The sequence below is a fragment of the Crocuta crocuta genome, unplaced genomic scaffold (assembly GCF_008692635.1).
Source record: "Crocuta crocuta isolate KB4526 unplaced genomic scaffold, BGI_CrCroc_1.0 scaffold376, whole genome shotgun sequence".
NCBI classification, from domain to species: Eukaryota; Metazoa; Chordata; class Mammalia; order Carnivora; family Hyaenidae; genus Crocuta; species Crocuta crocuta.
Window position 1 is genome coordinate 714,303 of NW_027527388.1, and position 20,810 is coordinate 735,112.

Genomic DNA, 20,810 nt, shown 5'->3' on the forward strand with positions numbered 1-20,810 from the left:
TGGAGCCTATTTCAGATTCTGTGTGTGTGTCTTTCTCTCTGCCTCTCCCCTGCTCATGCTCTGGTTTCTCTTTCTCTCTCAAAAATAAATAAACATTAAAAATTAATAGAAAATATATTGATATCAAAGAATTTAAAAATATTATTTGAGGTTTTTGGCAACAGGTTTGCTGCCACAACACAGTTGTTGTGGAAACCACTGCTAAACCTAAACCAGAATGGGAAAGGAAAAGACTTATATCAACATAGTGGTCATTGGACATATATATTCAGGCAAGTCTTCCACTATTGGTTATCTGATATACGAGTGTGGTGGGACTGACAGAAGAACTATCAAAAAAATTTGAGAAGGAGACTGCATTGTGAAGATGTTGTCACCATTGATATTTCCCTCTGGAAACTCAAGACCAGTATTATGTGACCATCATTGATGCCCCAGGACACAGAGAACTTTATCAAATATATGATTACAGGCATATCTCAGGCTGACTGTGCCATCCTGATTGTTGCTGCTGGTGTTGGTGAATTTGAAACAGGTACTCCAAGAGTGAGCAGACCCATGAGCATCCCCTTCCAGCCTACACACTGGGTGTAAACAACTTAGTGTTGGTGTTAACAAAATGGATTCCACTGAGCCACCCTACAGCCAGAAGAGAGATGAGGAAATTGTTAAGGAAGTCAGCACCTACATCAAGAAAATCGGCTACAACCCCGACACAGTAGCATTTGTGCCATTGTCTGATTGGAATGGTGAAAACATGCTGGCGCCAAGTGCAAACATGCCTTGGTTCAAGGGAGGGAAAGTTACCTGTAAAGATGGCAATGACAGTGGAAGCACACCGCTTGAAGCTCTGAATTGCATTCTGCAACCAAGTCGTCCATCTGACAAGCCTTTGTATCTATAAAAGGGATGTCTATAAAATTGGTGATATTGGTACTGACTCTGTGGGTTGCGTAGAGACTGGTGTTCTTAAACCTGGCATGGGTGGTCATCCTTGCTCCAGTCAGTATTGCAACTGAAGTAAAGTTTGTTGAAATGTACCATGAAGCGTTGAGTGAGGCTTTTCCTGGGGACAATGTTGGCTTCAATGGCAAGGATGTATCTGTGAAAGAAAGATGTTTGCCATGGCAATATGGCTGGTGACAGCAAACATGACCCACCACTGGAAGCAGCTGGCTTCATGACTCAGGTGATTATCCTGAATCATCCAGGCCAAATCCGTGCTGGATATGCACCTGTGCTGGACGATCCCACAGCTCACATTGCCTGCAAGTTCACTGAGCTGAAGGAGAAGACTGATTGTTGTTCTGGCAAAAAGCTGGAAGATGGCCCCAAGTTCTTGAAATCTGGTGATGCTGCCATTGTTGATATGGTTCATGGCAAGCCTGTGTGTGTGGAGAGCTTCTCTGACTATCCTCCTCTGGGCCATTTTGCTGTTCGTGGCATGAGACAGACGACTGGTGTGGGTGTCATCAGAGCAGTGGACAAGAAGGCAGCTGGAGCTGGCAAGGGCACCAAGTCCGTCCAGAAAGCTCAGAAGACTAAGTGAACATCATCCCCAGTACCTGCCACCACAGTCTTAATCAGTGGTGGAAGAACAGTCTCACAACCATTTGTGTCAATGGGACATTTAAGTTTAATAGTAAAGACTGGTTAATGATAGCGATGCATCGTAAAAGCTCCAGAGGAAAGGAGAATGTTTTATGGACCATTTGTACTTGCACGTGTGGGTGTGTGTGCATGCAGTTTTAAGATATTAGTTTTTAAAATCGGTACTTTTTAATGGAAACAACTTGACCAAAAATCTGTTACAGAATTTTGAGATTCATTAAAACAAAAGTTTAATGACAAAATAAAATAAAAATATCAATTGAAGGTAATTTTACATAGAAACGCATTTAGTTAACAGTAGGAATGCGATAGGTGGAAGGTCTGAGGTTTTTTTTTCTATTTTTGAAAAACAAAAATAGATAACCACAGATGCTAGTGCATGCACTTAAAATTGAAGGTCTTGGTGTGTCAAGCAAAATACTCTGTATCATTAACCATAAATTTGGGATCTATCCCAAATGGATCTTAAATAGACAAAAAAAAAATCTTTTGTTTATTTCTGTTAAAATTCTTATCAAAATATGACAAATAAATATATTTTAGAAAACATTTGGTCAACAAGGACTACTTCATTAATTAGAAAAAAGATGCTGATTGTGACTAAGAAAACTTGTAAAGCAGGTGAATCTCTTTTCCTCAATGTGTCAATCTTAGTTCCCCAGATGCTTACTGTGAATTATATTTGCCAACATATAGTAAAATTAAGAATACTTGGCCTCTTTATTTTTTTATTTTTATTTTTTACAAATAGTTTATTGTCAAATTAGTTTCCACATAACACCCAGTGCTCATCCCCATGAGTGCCCTCCTCCATGCCCATCCCCCCNATTACTCCTGAGAGAAAGAGATGAAAAGGTCGGTAGGTGTAGAATTTACATCTACACAATGAACTCCTGTGATTGTTTAAGCAAGCCAGAGACCAGAGTTAATCAGGTCAGTGTTCTGGGGAAAAAGAGAGAAAAGAGAAAGAAGAAGAAAAAAAGAAAAAAGAAAAAAAAGGGAGGAGGGCAGCTCTCAAGCAGGGATGGGCGTGGCGTGATCAAATGCCTCAGGGGGAGTTCTGCCTTGGCGGTTGTGGGGAGGTGAGTGATGGTGTTCCAGTCCCTTCTTGAACCAAGCGCTGCACCTCACTTTTTTAGGTGTGTAAACTCTCCGTACCGGGGGCGCAGCCGAAGTTGGTTGCACTCTTCAACCCAGGCCAGTCCAAATCTCCAAATCCCAGTCCCCGCGCCCCGCTGAAATTGCCTTAGACACAGCTTCCCAGGCAACCCCCTTGGGGCAATTCCAGGACCCTGTGGAGCTCTGGGGGTGGAGTCCAAATCGCTTCTTCCTTCTTTGGGTGGGGCTGGCGAGCATGGGCCGGGGCTTGCCTGCTGGGTGCGCCGAGCCTGCTGGAGTGAGGAAAACCGGGTCCTTCTATGGCTTGTCACCCAAAACACGAACTCACAGGCAAATTTCCCAGTTTTTAGCTCTTTGCCTTCCCTCTAGAGCCCCAGCCAGCCAGGAGCGCAGACGCCCGGTGTCGCGCGGCTCTTTCAGGGGCCCCAGCCGCCCGGGAGGACAATGGCGGCAGGCGCGCCACCGCTCTGATGGCCAGCCGCCAGGAGCTGCACAAAGAAGCAGTTTATGTGCTCAGCACCCCCGGGACCAGTTGGCGTGAGGGGACCTGGTGTGCAGGTATTTGGCAAGTACGGTCTTTCTATGCACCGAGCGGAGGTTTTCCCCCCTCCGAGTGGAGGTTTTTCTGTTTCGGACTCTCTCCTTTTCCCCTCTGACTCCCCTTAGAGGGTAGAGGGGGATCGCCTCCCACCCTGGAGTCTCTGATCCCGGCCTGATTTTATCTTCCCCAGTTCGCACTCACGTTAGAAGTCTCTCTCAGTGGATTCTACGTCCTTTTTCTCCCGATCTCTCAGGTTTTGTAAGGTTTCTAGTGGCTTCAGATCTTTTCCGTGTGATGTATCTGCGCAAGTGCAAGTACGGAGCTCCTTACTTCTCCGCCATCTTGCCCCTCCCCCTTTATTTTTTAAAATGTTTTATTTATTTCTGAGAGAGAGAGAGACAGCCTGAGCAGGGAAGGGTCAGAGAGAGAGGGAGACACAGAATCTGAAACAGGCTCCAGGCTCTGAGCTAGCAGTCAGCACAGAGCCCGATGCGGGGCTCTAACCCATGAACTGCAAGATCATGACCTGAGCCAAAGTCGGACAGTTAACCAAATGAGCCACCCAGGAGCCCCTACTTGGCCTCTTTAAAAAATTGTAGAATTCCTGCCACATAACAACTACACAATATGTACTATTTCCATCTCTCTTGTCCATCTAGAAAACAAGACAAAACAATCACCTACCCCTAATGCTGCATTTTCCTTCACAAAGTAAGGTCAGGTACTTGTCAAGATGGTTATCATGTAAAAATACACAAGCTTAAAATTTCTCAGATCAAAACACAGGATAAGTGATAATACTAGGAGGAGATAGAGAGTTAATTCTATCTCTGTATTTTCTTTATTTAAATTGAATAGGTAGAGTGTGACAAATTTAGTAACACTCATCTATATACACTTACTTTATTTTTTCTTTTATTTAAGAAGCCATAATCTTAGAGGACTATAAAAACATATTTTATCCTTTCTTAATTTATTTTTTTATAATGAGAAGACATAAATGTATGACTATCTTAAGGAAGAGATTTGTTTAAATGTTTCCTCCGATAGCCAAGAGAAATCTTAATTATGATAATGTAAAGATATTTAATTCAGATACAGTTTTTCAAATGATCATACTCATAATGCATCTCTACCATTGAAACCACCAACACTGAGCACAGAGTATGTCATCACAGGCTACTATGTCTCCTCCTACAGACAGTATTAAAAATTATAAATCATACACAATGTTGATGTGCTATGCTGTGAGGAAAGTAATTGGAGTTCATGATTCACATTCCTGATGAATCTCAAATCAATATATTGCCCAAAGTCCATTTTATGTGCTGATGTGAACATATATAATCCTATTTCTGACAGAATTATTACATTTAACATAATAAAACAAAATTACAAAGAACTTTGTCACATATGATTAGGGTCTCTGTTCTCAAATAGTAATTCCTCAGTTCTTATTTCCTTGAGTCATTTTCTCTTTCAAAACATATTGTAGAATTGTGCATTAAAATTTCATAGCAATTAATTTATCCCTATGGATGAAAAACATGGTATCATCACTTTGTAATCATTACATGTGTTTTCCAGAATTGTACACGTACATGTGGACATACTTGAAATTCAATTCTATATACTCTTACTAAACATTGATGTCTTACAAAGGTCACAATATATTCTGTATCATCTAATCCTAAAAGAACTTAAGGATTTAAGGACAAGATACCTCCCTCACATTCTATAGCTATGACATAAAAATTTAGATACATTCATTGTTAATGTCAATGTGTATTGAGTATATTCATAAAACTGTATTTTCAAAATTTCTGGCAACATGTTAATTTTTAAAAGTCTGATCACATCAGTAACTGCAATACAAAGCAATTTTAAAATATTTAATAAGCTAACATGTCATAGAATTCTCACAACTTAATTCGTTATACCTTTCCTTCTTAAAAACCAAGCAATTTATATTTTGTTCTTAAGTCAGAACAACTTGTATTTGTTACTTCTGTGAGACTTTTACTTTCCTTCCAGAAAATTGATATAATTAGGCAAATGTGATTTGTCTCTACATGTGTTGTTAGTGGTGATAGTTCCAGGAAAGATTTCTTTCTATGAATATGGGCAGCTGAATGAATTTATTTTAAACAGCTGGCAATGCTGATTGCAGCTAAAGTTTTCCATTACATGACAGGAAAATGCCTCAATATTTTGTTCAAGATGGAACTTCCAACACATGTTCTGCTAAAGGCAAATGTTAATTTTTTTGTTCTCTGATACTCTAGAACCACGGGAAAGAAACAGTTATATATCATTATTCTCAAGCACTGAGTCCCTCACCAGTATCAGCTGTAACACCTGTATCACTTAGGGAATTCTTAGAAATGTAACTTCTTGGACCCACTTCAAATATATGAGGTGGAAACTCTGGAACACAGCAATCTGTGTTCTAACAAGTCCCCTATGTCATTTGACCGCATGCTAGAATTTGAGAAGCACTGTTCTAAAAAGATAGCATTCTTGCCGCTTTAGGTAAAATTAAATTTGAGTGCTTACATCTGGCAACACATTTAATAGGACATTCTATATGACTACAAGACATCCAGTGACATTTGAGAATATTACAGTAGGAAAAATAATTAGAACTTGCTCCCCATTAGAGGGGAAAGATTCCCCAGTAATTGTAATCAGGTAAGAGTTTCTGGAGGGCCAAAACCAAAGATGTATAAATAGGCCATTTTCTTCCCAATAAGCATGCCACAGCCCTTTGATTTTGATAAATGAAAAACAGTATATCATGAGCATATGATATGAATATTTCAAGCCTGACAGTTATTAAGCAGAAACTTAACAGATAAATCACGTAGATAATTACTTTCTATATTTTTAAAAATTATTTTTGAATGTTTTTTATTTATTTCTGAGAGAGAGAAAAAGTGTGAGCAGGGGAGGGTCAGAGAGAGAGAGGGAGATACAAACTCTAAAGCAGGCTCCAGGCTCTGAGCTAGCTGTCAGCACAGAGCCTGATGCGGGGCTCAATCCCACAAACGTGAGATCATGACGCGAGCCAAAGTCGGACGCTTAACTAACTGAGTCCCATGGTGGCTCATGATTCAACAATGAAACATGTCCTGTGTAACAAAAAGAATCATGGCAGTTGTGTTTGGAATTCTTGGACATCTTTTATGGGTACTTGTGCTTTCTTTATTTTACTGTTCTGTATCTTTTGCTTTACTAAAGTCTTATGTGAGTATAAAATATTAGATCTCATGAATTATTTCAATTACACAGCCCTATGTAATAGCTGCAGGCCATCAATTTTTATTTTAGTTAAGTTCCTCTAAGATCCTGAAATAAACACAGATATAAAGGATCAGATATTCTGATAATTCTCAAGGTAAATATAAATGTTTTTGCTTCTTGTGTATTCTTAGCTATTAGATTGTTTTCTTCAAAAAAAAGTCATGAGGAAATATATTGTTATGAATTTTTAACATGTAGGAATAATTGACTATAATACAATACTTTTTTAAAATTCATATCATGTTTTATTGATATATCTTGGGCAAATTCCCAGCAATATTATAATTTTTATATCTACTATGCAGCTTAAAAAGACTCCAAGTCTTTAAAAATAAATTTGCCTTTAAATGAAAGTGGTGCTTTCTATTGGATATGAGCTTTCCAAATTATGCAGGAACATATGTCAAAGCCTTCTCAAAGACATTATTTACTAAACATCACCCATAATTGTTTTCATCTTACTATTTTGTTTCACATAACCTGAAACTGTATATACTTATTTTTAGTTATTTTCAGAGGATTATTTTCATCTGCTTGTTTCTCCTATTCCCTGAGTGATATTTTGACCCAAATACTAGTTACATGTATTCTAGACTTATTACTGTGGGAAGATATCATTGTTCTTTGTACTTATATAATTTTTCTCTTTCTGCATTAAAACAGAACACAAAATATTTAGTTTCCTTTAGCTTATCTAAAATAAATATAAACTTACTTCCCTCTATTCTCAAATATATCTTCTGATTACTGCTATCTCTGCATGAAAAACCTAGTCTGTGAAAAAGCCAGCATCAAAACTATTATTGCTACATTTACATTGATATATCTCAAGTGAAATACATCATAATATGTAAAAAGAGATACGTCTGTTGACTGTCTTTCTTTTGAATATACCTAAAATAATTGTGTTCAATAATTTCAATGGAATAATGTAATTAGAGAGGCATTTCATGAATTATATAAAGAGTTCTAAACTTACTAAAGGCTTAATTGCAATTTTTCATATTTACATTTTATATAGGCCGATTGCTCTGATTCATGATTTCCAATAGAGTTTGAGAGATACACTTAATTTTAGTAAATGAAGGTCAATCCTTCCATGTGTGCAGACTGGTTCTTTACCCCATGTAGGAAGCAGCTGCTTTATTATACCTAAATAAATGGACACGAAGTTTCCTGCACCATTAGGTTTACTTCTCTAATTTGCTTTTGTTTTTGCTTTAATAAAGCAGTAACAGAATTTTTTTTCTTAGTTCTGAACAAGAATTGTAAAATATTGCTAAATCAGTAATAATACCACTGGCTGTAGAAAAATTGAACCATTTGTTATCCCCTGTAAAGGGAAATGGTTGGGATAATTAGTTATAGTAGGATGGAATGAGGCTCTATTCAATAAAGAAGCTTGAAAAAGAGAAACTTTGGTAATATTTATAACAAAGTATTCTAGAAAGAAATAGCAACCTATGGAACCACTTTATAGATATAATGTGTTCACTGATACCATTAAAAAGGCATTATTTAAAGGCCATTGGCTTAATCATTTAAATAGTTCTATTATTTTATAAAATATCAAATGAAAAGTAAGATGATAAAGAAAGAGCTGGCTAAAATGGAAGCAAAAAGGGACAATAGCATAAATGTTGCAGTCAAACATGAAATTAGCATTAGGCTAAGCGAAGCCCAAATTTGGCAGTATAGACATGTGTATTGAGAAAATCCACCAAATTCCAAACTATAAACAACAAAAAATAAGTGGAAAATGTTTTTCATATGAATGACATACATACAAGGCAGTATAAATTAAGGAGCTAACACAAAATTTTCAAAAAGTGTTTCAAGATATGTTACAAGACGCTTTTTTTCCTGAACTATAGGAAATTCTTAATATGCAATAGAGAGTGTTCACTATTTACCAATCAAGATTTATAAAAAGTTATTAAAAAGAAGAAATATCCTCATGAATGTAGGGAATTACAGAGACAAAATAAGTCCTCATTTAAATGGAGAAATAGGGGAACAGCAAAGAAATAATTAGCCAGACCTCAAAATGAAAATTGTCAAAAAAAAATGGAAGACCAGTCTCAAAGTATTGAGTGGAAAAGATATTATTGAAAATTCTAAACCAGCAATAATTCCAACAGAAATATTGGTTGAAAATAAGACTTGTGTTCTTCTCTAAAATGTGTCAAGATCAAAATTTCAGTACAATGAACTAGCATACCAAACAGCACAGGATATAAGTGAATTAAAACAAAGCCTAATGACCTGAGATTTTATAACAGCAAGAGAATTATGGATAAGAATCAATTTAATTCATGAAATGAAACAAAAATAATTGTGCTTAAAGAGTAGAATAAACTTAGGAAATTTTAAAAATTTATATTATCTCTCTATTATATATAATATATATAGTTGATATGATATATTATATATATTAATATAATATATAATATACTACATATTATATATATAACAGGAGTTATTTTTTATTTTGATAGATGAAAATNATTTTCTAGGATATGGAATTTTAATTCTTCCAGTTTTTTAATCATAGTTTTAGAAAGAATTTCAAACAAAAAATTAACTTGGTAAACATAACTCCTCCTCTTTAGTACATACTATGACTTATTTTAAAAAGCCCTCTATACGGGGCGCCTGGGTGGCTTAGTCGGTTAAGCGTCCGACTTTCGCTTAGGTTATGATCTCGCGGTTCGTGGGTTCGAGCCCCGCATCGGGCTCTGTGCTGACTGCCAGCTCAGAGCCTGGAGACTGTTTCAGTCTGTGACTCCCTCTCTCTCTGACCCTCCTCTGCTCACGCGCTCTCTCTCTCTCTCCTAGAAATAAATAAAAAATATTAAAAAAAAAAAAAGCCCTCTATGATGTGATCCATATAGAATAAAACCTATTTACAAATAAAACAACAGACTTACAGACTTATTTTTGTGGTAATAGGTATTTTTTTCCCTGAGGAACATGCTCTGGTACTGTGTACTCATTATTTGTATTCCTAAAAATATGACTATTTAAGATAATAATAACAAACTAGTGAAAATGGAAGAGCACAAGATAATATGTGCATGGTTATTCAATGGTATTAAGCTAAACAGATAAATATATATAAATATATATAACAGTAGCATATGTAACATTATGTGTGCAAATTAAATCTTCTAGGAGAGTTCAGAATAATAAAATTTATGATATAGATATTAAATACAGCACTCATTTCCAATTTTATTAATTTTATTTCCAGTTTTAGTTGCATGTGTTTCTCATTCTTTAATAGTACATTTATTACAATTATTACTACCAGCCAAAATTTAGAAAACACATATGCATACAGAGACTTACCCACCCCATATGCACATCCAAAATAGCTAAACTATAATTCATATTTTTAATTAGTAAGACTTTCTTTTGTGAATTGACTTTCTCCACTGAAAAATTTTGAAGAATTTTTTTGAAGTCTTCTATTAATCATGTAATCTGATACCACTTTCATGGGATAAAAGATTAGTAAAATGTTCACCTTTTTTACAACAGTGCCAATTTTCAATGTTTCCTGTATTGGTCTCTTTTTTCCAAATTAAATCATAAAAAGTTATTTGCTGTAAAAATAAAATAAGAAATATTATTAAAATGGTATCCAAGTAACAAACTATCATTTTACCATATTCCGGAATGTCCTGCATCAGAGCAATATGTACAATAATTATTGCTTTTCAATTAAATTTTTCACATACAAGTTTCTCAGTCAGATATATATAAAATAGATGAATCCCTAAATATTAAAAAAAAAGTCAAATATGGTCTAAAATGTTAGAAGTCAGTGGATATATGATTTGTCCTGTCTGGGAGTGTTTGTTCCCCTCTCCAATAGCAAGAAGCAAATTATAAAGGCCATGAAACCCAATGGGATAAACGCAAGTAGGACCAGAAGAATAGAAAATGTTGATTATTTAAAATTGTAGTTTGGATTTGACTCTGATCTAAATTTTTGCCTTCCTAAAATTAACTGTGGAAATTCTATGACAAGCTAAATGTAAAATATTGGTACAAGAAAGCACTGAATTACATGACACTACCTTTGCTACAGAGAAAATTAAATCTTGGGGCCTCATTTATTAGTCCCCTTTTTCATGACAGAAAATGGAAAAGGACACATGGAAAACTAAAATCTGATCCCCATTCTTATCCCTGCACTATTAAAACCTTGGAAATATCTTCCTTTCTGAACTCTGATTTTCATGAATATTTATTTTAGATGATTCTATGAAAATTAAACAGAACTCCCAGTAAAGGCTGAGGATTTCAAGTTTCTGTGAGTGACATGGAACTAGCTAGAGAGACTGTGGAATAACTTTCATTGCATTCCTAAAGGAGACTGTTTAATAACCTACTCCATATCCTGCTAGGATTGAGTAGATAATTACATGAGAAAAACAGACAATATAAAATAGAAAAAAGAAAAATAGACATAACATAAATATATCCTCCACTCCGGGTCTATCCTGTGTTATTACCATCCCTTCAAATTTTAAGGGTATGTTTATCTTCTTACTCACTACTGACAATCTTTCAGTATCTCTCAGCATAATTGTGAGGAGAGTATGGAATGTTGCTGGAAATTTCTCTTAATTTTTATTATGTGGATTTTTAAAAGTTTTTTTTTAATGTTTATGTGAGAGAAAGAGAGAGTGCAAACAGGGGAGGGGCAGAGAGAGAGAGGGAGACAGAATCTGAAGCAGGCTCTAGGCTTTGAGCTGACAGCACAGTGTCCAACACAGGGCTCAAACTCACAAGCCATGAGATCATGATCTGACGCGAAGTTGAATGCTTAAACGACTGAGCCAGCCAGGTGGCCCTATTATGGGGATTTTTAAATAAACCCCTTCAACATCCAAATAAAATAGTATCCAGTTATCTAATTGCTGCTGATAGCAAAGTTTAAACAATTTTACCATTAAATCTATTTTATATTAAATAATAAATGTATTTATATTAAATTAAGTACATCTTAAAATATCTAAAATTCTAGCACTATAAACAAATATAGTTTCTCTGTTCATAATTACATGCTCTAAAAACAAAAGAGTGTTAAATAGTACAAATAGTTTCATGGCAGCTGATACACCTAAACTTAAGCAAGATGAAATAAGTGTTGATTGATATAGTATGAAATCAACCTGATCATTATTTTGAAAAGAAAATGGCAATATTCAAATTCCCTGAAATGGTAAGAACTCAGAACATTGATTCCTTAAGGTGATCTGACCTGAAAACCCTGCAAATCTGAATCATGTTTAAAAGACAGCATTTCCGGGGCACCTGGGTGGCTTAGTCGGTTAAGCGTCCGACTTTCGCNCAGGGAACAGTTATTGAGCCCAAATTCTGGACATCTACTCATTTCTGTCCATTTTCTCTTTGTAGGCAAGCTCATCTATCTCTGTGACTTGAAATGCCACTTTTACAGGAACATTTGGCAAACATGTATTTCTTTCAAGACCTTTCAAAGCTTTAAATATGCATGCACTGATTGCCTATTTTTCTCATGTAATTGAGTACCTAACTTTGTCCCAGCACCTACAACCTGATTTCACTACACTTTCTATCAAGTTTCTTAAACCAGAACTAAACATTCTTTTCTGTGTATATCCCATTCTTAATCTATTACCAAATACTGTTCATTCTATTAACAATATAAAACCTTACCTGTCTTCAAACTATATTGCCATTATCTTAAACCAAGACACCAAAATTACAAGCCCACGATTTCGTATACACTAATGTCAATGCATAATAATTCTAAAATATCATATTTTAAATATTTTGTCAATCATAAGATGGCTTTGGGCTGTATGTTACTTATTTACAGCAATAATCGATACCACTATAATATAAAAACTATCTTAGAAATGAGATGATTATAGAAGACAAAACACAAGTTGGCCCCAAATCCACCTAAAGCACCCTTGTGTCTTTAGAATAGTAGAGGGAACCAATTAGTATGATGGACATACAAGAAAGCATACTGAGAAAAGACTACAGCATAATAAAAACACCACAAAAAATGTATTTATGAACTAGACAAACAGTCATTGGAAGAATGTTGAATAATACGTAACTTGCAATGAAAAGGAGATTGTATTGATTTTCTCCTTCCCGACATGATTCTCTGACTTTAAAAAACTGAGTATGTGGCCTTTAGTGAATGAAGTTAAAGGAATCACATGAGAGAAAGCTGTGCCAGTTCTTTATTTTTTTTCTTTGCTCTTTCTATTTTATTTTGGCCCGGAGCTTTATTTTCCCTGCTTAAGAAGAACTATTGATTCAAGAAGACTAAAGGGGTCGCCATGAGACCCAGGGAGAATCAGCAAGGACCAAACTGCTTAGAGCTGTAGGCTAGAATTTCAAGTGAAAAGAGGTCCAGCTGGGATCACCAAGTAAGGTAGAGTTAGGATTTCAGAGGATAATTTCTCTTAAAATATAAGATGTGGCCCTTTGCCTGAAAATTTCTGGCTGAAATTCATAAAACTCTGTGTACAGCAACCATAACATAGGACAGCAAGGTACTACAGACTTTATCTGGGCATAAATAGTAGTACAGATACGAATCTTCTGAAGAACTTTCATCTTCAAGAACGAAAGTAAGTCATAAATACCTACTGCAGTGATAGTCCCTAAGTTAATTAAATTGGATGTCAGCACTTCCCAAAGCAGTTGCTAGTTATTTCTGCAAATCATACACATAGTATATTCTACAAAAGAGTTTACAGTCATCTTTTGGCATTTCCATCCTTCTTTCGTTTTAACCTAGCAAGATACTTAGTCACACTTAGAGTGTTTCCACTCTCCCACATAAGCCTGCCTGATTATGGTCTCTATACCCTGGTATTCCCAGAGTATACAGACTTAGGCAGCCTGATGTGTGCAAAATGGCCGACTCCCTTGGGGTCTGAAGCAGTTTTGCCTCAGAGTTTCTCCTCAACATTTACACTTGCCTTTATCATAATAACTGAAGTGACATTCACTATGAAATATTTTCACAATTATATACTTCCTCTTTGTTGCTAAGACTTCTTTGATAGAAACTGTTCTTCTTTAATCAACATAAACAAGAGGAGCTTTGATGTATGTGTATGACAACAATCAGAACATTAGTGTGCTGTTAGGTGTGTGTATGTACATGTGTGTGCACATTCCTGTAAGGTAATCAAGAGGTAGAAATTGGACTTGTTATACTAACAAGAACAGCATAAAAACAACTAAAATAAATTTCCATTAGGATTTGATTTATTTTGTTTCCTTTATGTTCCTTGTTAGGCTTTTATTTATTCCTATCAAGTTATATATTAGTGTCATTTGTATTTGCACTTTCAGGTACTTTATGCTGTCACTGTCAGTCTTCCATAATTAAACAGTGTTCTTATTGTGCCTCTATTTATCTGCCTTGCCCACTTGTGAATTTTAGCCTCTAATTTCTTGTAATACTGGCATCCAGCTAGCCAAGCAAATTAAAATTGTGTGAAAATTGGTTATGAGTGAATGACCTGTAAGTAAAGACTTACTTAAGAATTGCTAGTTACTTTGTGTTTCTTTCTAGTTACTGGCAATTCTCTGGATAGCTGATATTACTAAATATGAGACTGTGTGTAGAGTGAGATGTTGTGACATAGTTTAAAATACGGGTTAGGTGGTTTAGTTTTTAAATACTGAGGCACAGGTATAGATTGCAATAATTGAATGCTATTTGTCAAAATAATTAATAACTAGTGTTGACCTGAGTAAATACTATTTCATTGTCAGTTAAAATTTATATTTAATATTTATGTATTAACATACTTAACATTCTACATATGTTTACTTTCCTAGAAATAAGTGACTCAGTATAACCTGCATTGATTAGAGTTAATAAATTTGGGATGCATCTCTTTATTTAGAAAGAGCCCAATAAGTATCCTGTCAAACTGAGTGAATAAAAGCCACACATATTGAGACACAGATACACAGTCTACCATCATATCCCACAAAATACTTGAAATTTGCTACCACCTTTAGACTCTTGCATGGAAATAGGAGAAATAGGATTCAAATGTTTTCTTTCTCTTTCTAGAATTTTCCTTTATCTCCCTCACCAACATGCCTCTCAAATCCTCATAGTCTCTTTAGAAACCCACTTTTGTAGACTATTGAAAGGGAATAGCCTTTTAGAAACAAAATCCAGGCTATCTCCTAAACACCTTACCTCTGGGAAGAAGTGCTAGGCTAACAAATTGATTCAATTGATGCTATGAAATGAAAGATTAACAATTTAAAAAATATATGATTATACTGTCCCATTAGAAACCTGAAAACATTTGTATCATATTAAACTAGCTTTCCCCTTTTATCATTTCTTTAACATTTACAACAAATAGTTCTTAAAAATACTGCACAAACTTGGACATTATTCATGAAACCTTATATTGGAATAAAATTTATTTTAGGATTGGTATTCAGAAACTGATGCTTAAGATTTAACTGAGAAAAATATTTTTATTTCAAACATAATACTTGTCACTAAAAACTATGTCTATGTACCTACCTACCTATTGAATAGTATACTTCATAGAAATAGAGAATAAAATCTTACCTTTGAGTAATTAGCTATGCATTCAGTGGATTTTCTTAAGTAGAGTTAACGTATCAAAGTAAATGATGTTTCCTAGTAACATGCTAGTACTTATGTTCTAGGTGACTCATTTAAGAAAACAAGCTGTACGTGTTAGACATAAAATTTTTTTTTTGTATTTGTATTGAGGGTGCTTGCTTGAAGAGAAAACCATTTATTGATAATATAAATTTAGTTAAAAGGGTAACTTTTTAAAAACTTGTGAAATTTATTTTCCTTTGCCATTAAGTATTCTGATTAAGTAAGGAGGAAAAGATATTTTTGGAGACTTTTTTTTGGTGCGTCCCCTTCTATGTGTTCTATTCAACATAAATACAGAATTAAATTTCATGTACTTCCCTCTCCTATCCATTTTTTAAGCAATGTGGGGAAATGATATTGAGCATAACTTTTTTATCTCTGCAATATCTATGGAAGAAACACAATGATTAATTGAGTCTCATTCCTATAAGCTTTTATCTCACTACTTCCTTTAATGCATAGAGGCTTTTTTCATATGTGTACACATTTTTTTAAGTGAGGTAGATACCTAAAGTCTTTGCAGTACATGAAAAGAAATAGAGCTCTGTTAGAAGGAACACAGATATTACAGCATGTTCTAAATATGGTGGCTAGTATATTAAGAAGTCTCAAATCAGAGGGCTATTTTTTCCATTAGCTAAATTTAATCACCACCTGTCAAGTCACCATGTTTATCTATTAACAATGCCTTCAGCAGATTCCACAATTCTATAGCAACTTGAATATTTTAAAGATCAATCTAGTTAAGAATGAACTGGTTTAATTTTTCCCATTCTTAAAGTCCATACCCCAGTTCATGTTTTGTCTATGACTCTACTTGGTACAAATGATAAAGGAAGTTTTGGTTAGCGTTGAGTCACTCCTTCTCTTTTCCCTCTTCAAGTATAGGTTCTTCCATCTTATTGAGGAGAAAGAAGAAAGGTGAAAAGCAAGTATCTTTTTACCCAACTGACACTTGCTTTATTCTACTTTGCTGTTTTTTCATTCTATGGTTAACATTAGTTGGTCATTAATGTCCTCTGTGTTGCACAAGTCCAAGCTGTTGAGGGTTTGCTGATTCAAAGAGTTGATGCGTGAGTTTTTTGGAAGGCTCTGGAGTTCCCTACCATGGAGACCCTGTTCTATTTAGCCCTCCTCCACCCTTACCTCCTTTATCTCATGCATCCACAAGTTCATGCTCTTGGTGTTCACAATCTGGCAGACAATCCTCCTGGGAAATAACAAAAACTCAACCTCTATTAATTTCTGGGGATCCACTTGCCCAATGAAAAACTCACTCTTTTCTGTGTTAGAAACACAGTGCTCTGAGATATCTCTCCAGTTCTCTTCTCCACTGTGTAGGGATGCACAGGAGAGGTCAGTAAACATTTTGCTTAAGCAGAATTCGAGCTGACAAATGACCTTTCTTCTTGTTTTAGAGAACACCCATCCTCACACACATACATATGCTTGTTTAATGGGAGGGAAAAACATATTCCTCCCCAAAGTGTGGACATTACATGCCTCATGATCTGACTAAAATGATGATGCATATGCGTCTCCCACTTTTCCATACTGCCTTCTATCCTTTTCTCCTTCATGCCAGCTTTATAGAGCTTGGGAATTTAGGAAGTATACCGTGATCACCTTTTAATCCAAATAAAATCTCCTGACTCCAACTGAACTTGTCTTTATAAAAATGGGTTACTTTTGGCATTTCTTTGGCCCCAATTCTGTTTCAATGGGGAAAGCACTAGTAAACGCCCTATTTTCTTAAGATCAATATGTATTCTGGCTTTTACTTTGGACTATTCTAATTTGAATGGATATTCAAACTTTATAAGTTTCTGTAGCCCAATAAAATGCAATATGTTGAGTATTTATATACATTTTTAGGAAGTTTGTGTTTCATATAACCGTAAATAAATAGTGTATAATCTATGAAGGTATTATTGCCATTATCACTGAATTCTAGATTATCAGATTAAATTTATAATACATAATTTAATATACTGAAAAATTTTCTTCCTTTTTTGTTATGACAATCATTATGACAATCATTATAGGGTGCTTAATTTCCCTGCTCTTAAACTATATTTGACATTGACATAGATTTTTTTGGAAATTTTGATATATTTCTCTTTATTATATAAGGAGTAATCCGTTATTCTGATAATTAAATATTATATGATATTTAGTTTCATATATATGTATGTATGTATAAAACTGCTTTCTGGATAGATATACTTTTTATTGCAATTAATTTTAACTTTTATTTTTATTATTTTTTTAAATATTTTTATTTATTTCTAGGAGAGAGAGAGACAGCGTGAGCAGGGGAGGGTCNTCTTTCAGAAAATCTTAATAGAATTTTAACAATGTAGAAGCAAAAACACATATTTTTATTTCAATAAATTGATTTATTTCTGATAAGTAACATTAATTTTTTAAGGACTTAATGTTTATATGAAGATGTACAGTTGATTAATGGTGAAAATACCCTAGTCACGCATATTTCTGATTAGCTGACATTTTAGAATAAAACTACATCACCTTATCATTTTGAATTAATAGTGCCTAGGGGCTCCTGGGTGGCTCAGTCATTTAATAGTCTGATTCAACTCAGGTCATGATCTCACTGTTCCTACACTGTGCTGACAGCTCAGAGCCTGGAGCCTACTTCAGATTCTGTGTCTCCCTCTCTCTGCCCCTCCCCTGCTCATTCTCTCTCTCTCTCTCTCTTTCTCTCTCTCAAAAATAAACATTAAAAAAAATTTTAAATAATGTCTAGATCTAATTTTACTTGAAGCTTCCTTACCTTGAGATATAAGTTAAAACCATCACTCAGTGATACTTGAGCCAAAATTCATGTGTATCTTGTGAGTTCAACAGTTTAACTTCATGTTCTATAGTTCTTCGGTCTACCAGTATCCTTACTGGAATGAAATAATCATTCTCTCTATGAGTAGAAATGCTAATACAGATGATGTTTAAAAATTTCTTCAGATCCTTGTTTACCAAAATTGAGGAACATTTCAATCAGATTAAATTAATGAATGTTTTTTTTTTCGCATTACTCATGACAGAGTGTTACATTTTCCCAGTATAACAGTCTGATATAGTCTGCCTATGTATTTTTTTTATGATTTTGATAGTGATTTTACTGTATGCTTACATCAATTGGGAAAAATGACATCTTTTCAGCATAAAGCCTTCATTCTTGGAACATGTATTTTAATGAACTATGCCTGATGCAACTGTAGACTCAAATATCTGAGTAGGTAATGGAGTCTTAACACTGAATTGGCATGCTCATATGGTCATGTGTTGTTATGTGTTTGTAGGATGTAGTTCTTAAATTTTATTGTTAATTTTTTGATACATGTAAAAGTCTTCAAAATCGATAATTTATTTACCTGTCTACAAGCTAAGTTCCTTTGTAATCAAAATTACTGATTTTATAGTGTAGTATCATTCTGAGTATCATAATTTTTAGTACTGCTACCTTTTTTAATTTGGTAAATATAGCACTATCAATTTTATCATTTCATTATAAAGCTCATAGAATCAGGTTAGATATTTTTTAATTTATTTTTTATTTTGGACTAATAATTTTCAGTACACTTTATTAAGTTATTTTGCATAGTAAAAATCACATTTTCTTAAGGAAATTCTTTGCTTTCATTTGAAATCTCTTTGAAAAGAATACCTTTATAATATTGCATTATAAAACTTTTGATATATGATACACTTAAATAATACTAGGTCTATTATTTGTTTAAAATCCTCATGTATTTGCTGCAATAACGGATTTGTCATATCTTGTTACCACACATTTATAAAATACTTGATTCTGTTCTCAGCTCTTCACACAACTGAAATTGATAATCTTTACAATAATCTAGTGAAGTAGATATTATTATCTTCCTTTTGCAAATAAGGAAATGAAGCTGAAGAATATTATGCAACTTGTCCAAGTTCATATAGAATCAAAAAAGAGCTAAGATTCACACTCAAATAGCCTGTATCCTTATCTATAGCCCTATACGGCCCCTTCATAAGATGCCTCAGTAGTTTTGATTCTTCATATGTTTCTATTAATTTTTAAATTATTTCTTGGTAAGTGAAAAATGTGTTCTCAGGCTTATAGTTATATAATTCATTCAGTCACAATTCAACAAGTAAGGTCTATTGACCTTTCAGATTCATAGGAAAGCTTATGACTTTGGCAACATATATATTAAATACATACAATTGGGAAGAATTTATTTTTACATCTATTACTACTTTTTGGGTTTACCTAACACTGCATGATAATTATTAGGGAAACATTTATGTCCTAACTTCATGTAACAAAGTTTACCAGATTTATTACTAAAGTGTAGCTTGTAATGCATTTGGTCAACTTAACTTCAACCTGTGCTGAGTGCCAGTGCTGGCCAGCCCTCTGCACTCAGTCAGGTGGTGGAATTTACCTATGACCTTCTCCTAGGCCTTCAGCACTAACTCAGATTTTTTTCTTTTAGTACTGCAATTAAGTCAAGGTTCTGTAGACATATTTTCTATTCCAACTGAAAAGAAAATAAGTATAAAAAGAGTTTTCAATTTTATATTTCCCACTTCCCATCATCCTGTAATGGAAATTATATGTTTGCTTTCTAATATGAACCAAGAAAAGGACATATTTCAGCAGAAAAAATGATGTGGTGTATATCCCAGACATGCTTGACTGATAAATAAAAAATAAAAGCTGAGTAAAAAAATTACATTTCTAATCTTATTCATGACAGAGAAGCAACTTAAACCAGAAACACATACTGACCACTGTGCACAAGGCTTTCTCTCTTCCTCTTTCTCTCTTTTCTTTTCTTTTTTTCTTAACTTACACTTTGTGGAGTATTTTGTTAAATACCTAAAGTACAAACTAAAAATAAAATATTTTTGAAGTGCCATCCTTAAGGAAGGATTTTTGGAAATCATTAATAGCTCTAAATGTGGATAACATGGCTTATGTGATCAGAATAAGCAGACATCGGTGAACTTCTAGCTCATGATTAAGAGTTTTTAACTTGTGTCCTTGAGTCTCACAATAGCATCTCATTTCTTTTCATCCTCCTAGATTATGCTCCTTGAGCTCTTTTTTGTAAACACCAATCACTTGAAATTGAATATCCAGAAGATTAGCCATTTCAAGAGTCGTATGTCCTACCTTACTAAAATATGCTAATATAGAAAATTCTAAAGGATGGAGTTTTTTTTTAATGTTTGGCTTTTTTTTCCATTCAGTGCAAATCTCACTACTAAATACTGAAGTATTATTGCAGGCATATTTTTTATATATAGCAAACATTAAAATCTATGATTTAGTTAAATTTTTCTTAGATTCCATGATTGCCTCTAAAAATTGTATAAGACTAACTCACATTCATGACAGATTTATTAAGAATAAGTGATATATTAAAATCTTGGAAGTTATATTTTACATTAAAGGTAAATTAAAACCATAAATTAAATGTGTGCACAGATGAGCACAGTCTTAGCAAACAGTAATCAGGTACTGTTTAA

General features: G+C 34.3%; 1 pseudogene; it reads left to right on the forward strand.

Annotated features, from left to right (window-relative positions):
- The first annotated feature begins 217 nt into the window (after positions 1–217).
- LOC144221988 (elongation factor 1-alpha 1 pseudogene) lies at positions 218–1,549 on the forward strand (annotated as a pseudogene).
- Positions 1,550–20,810: the final 19,261 nt, after the last annotated feature.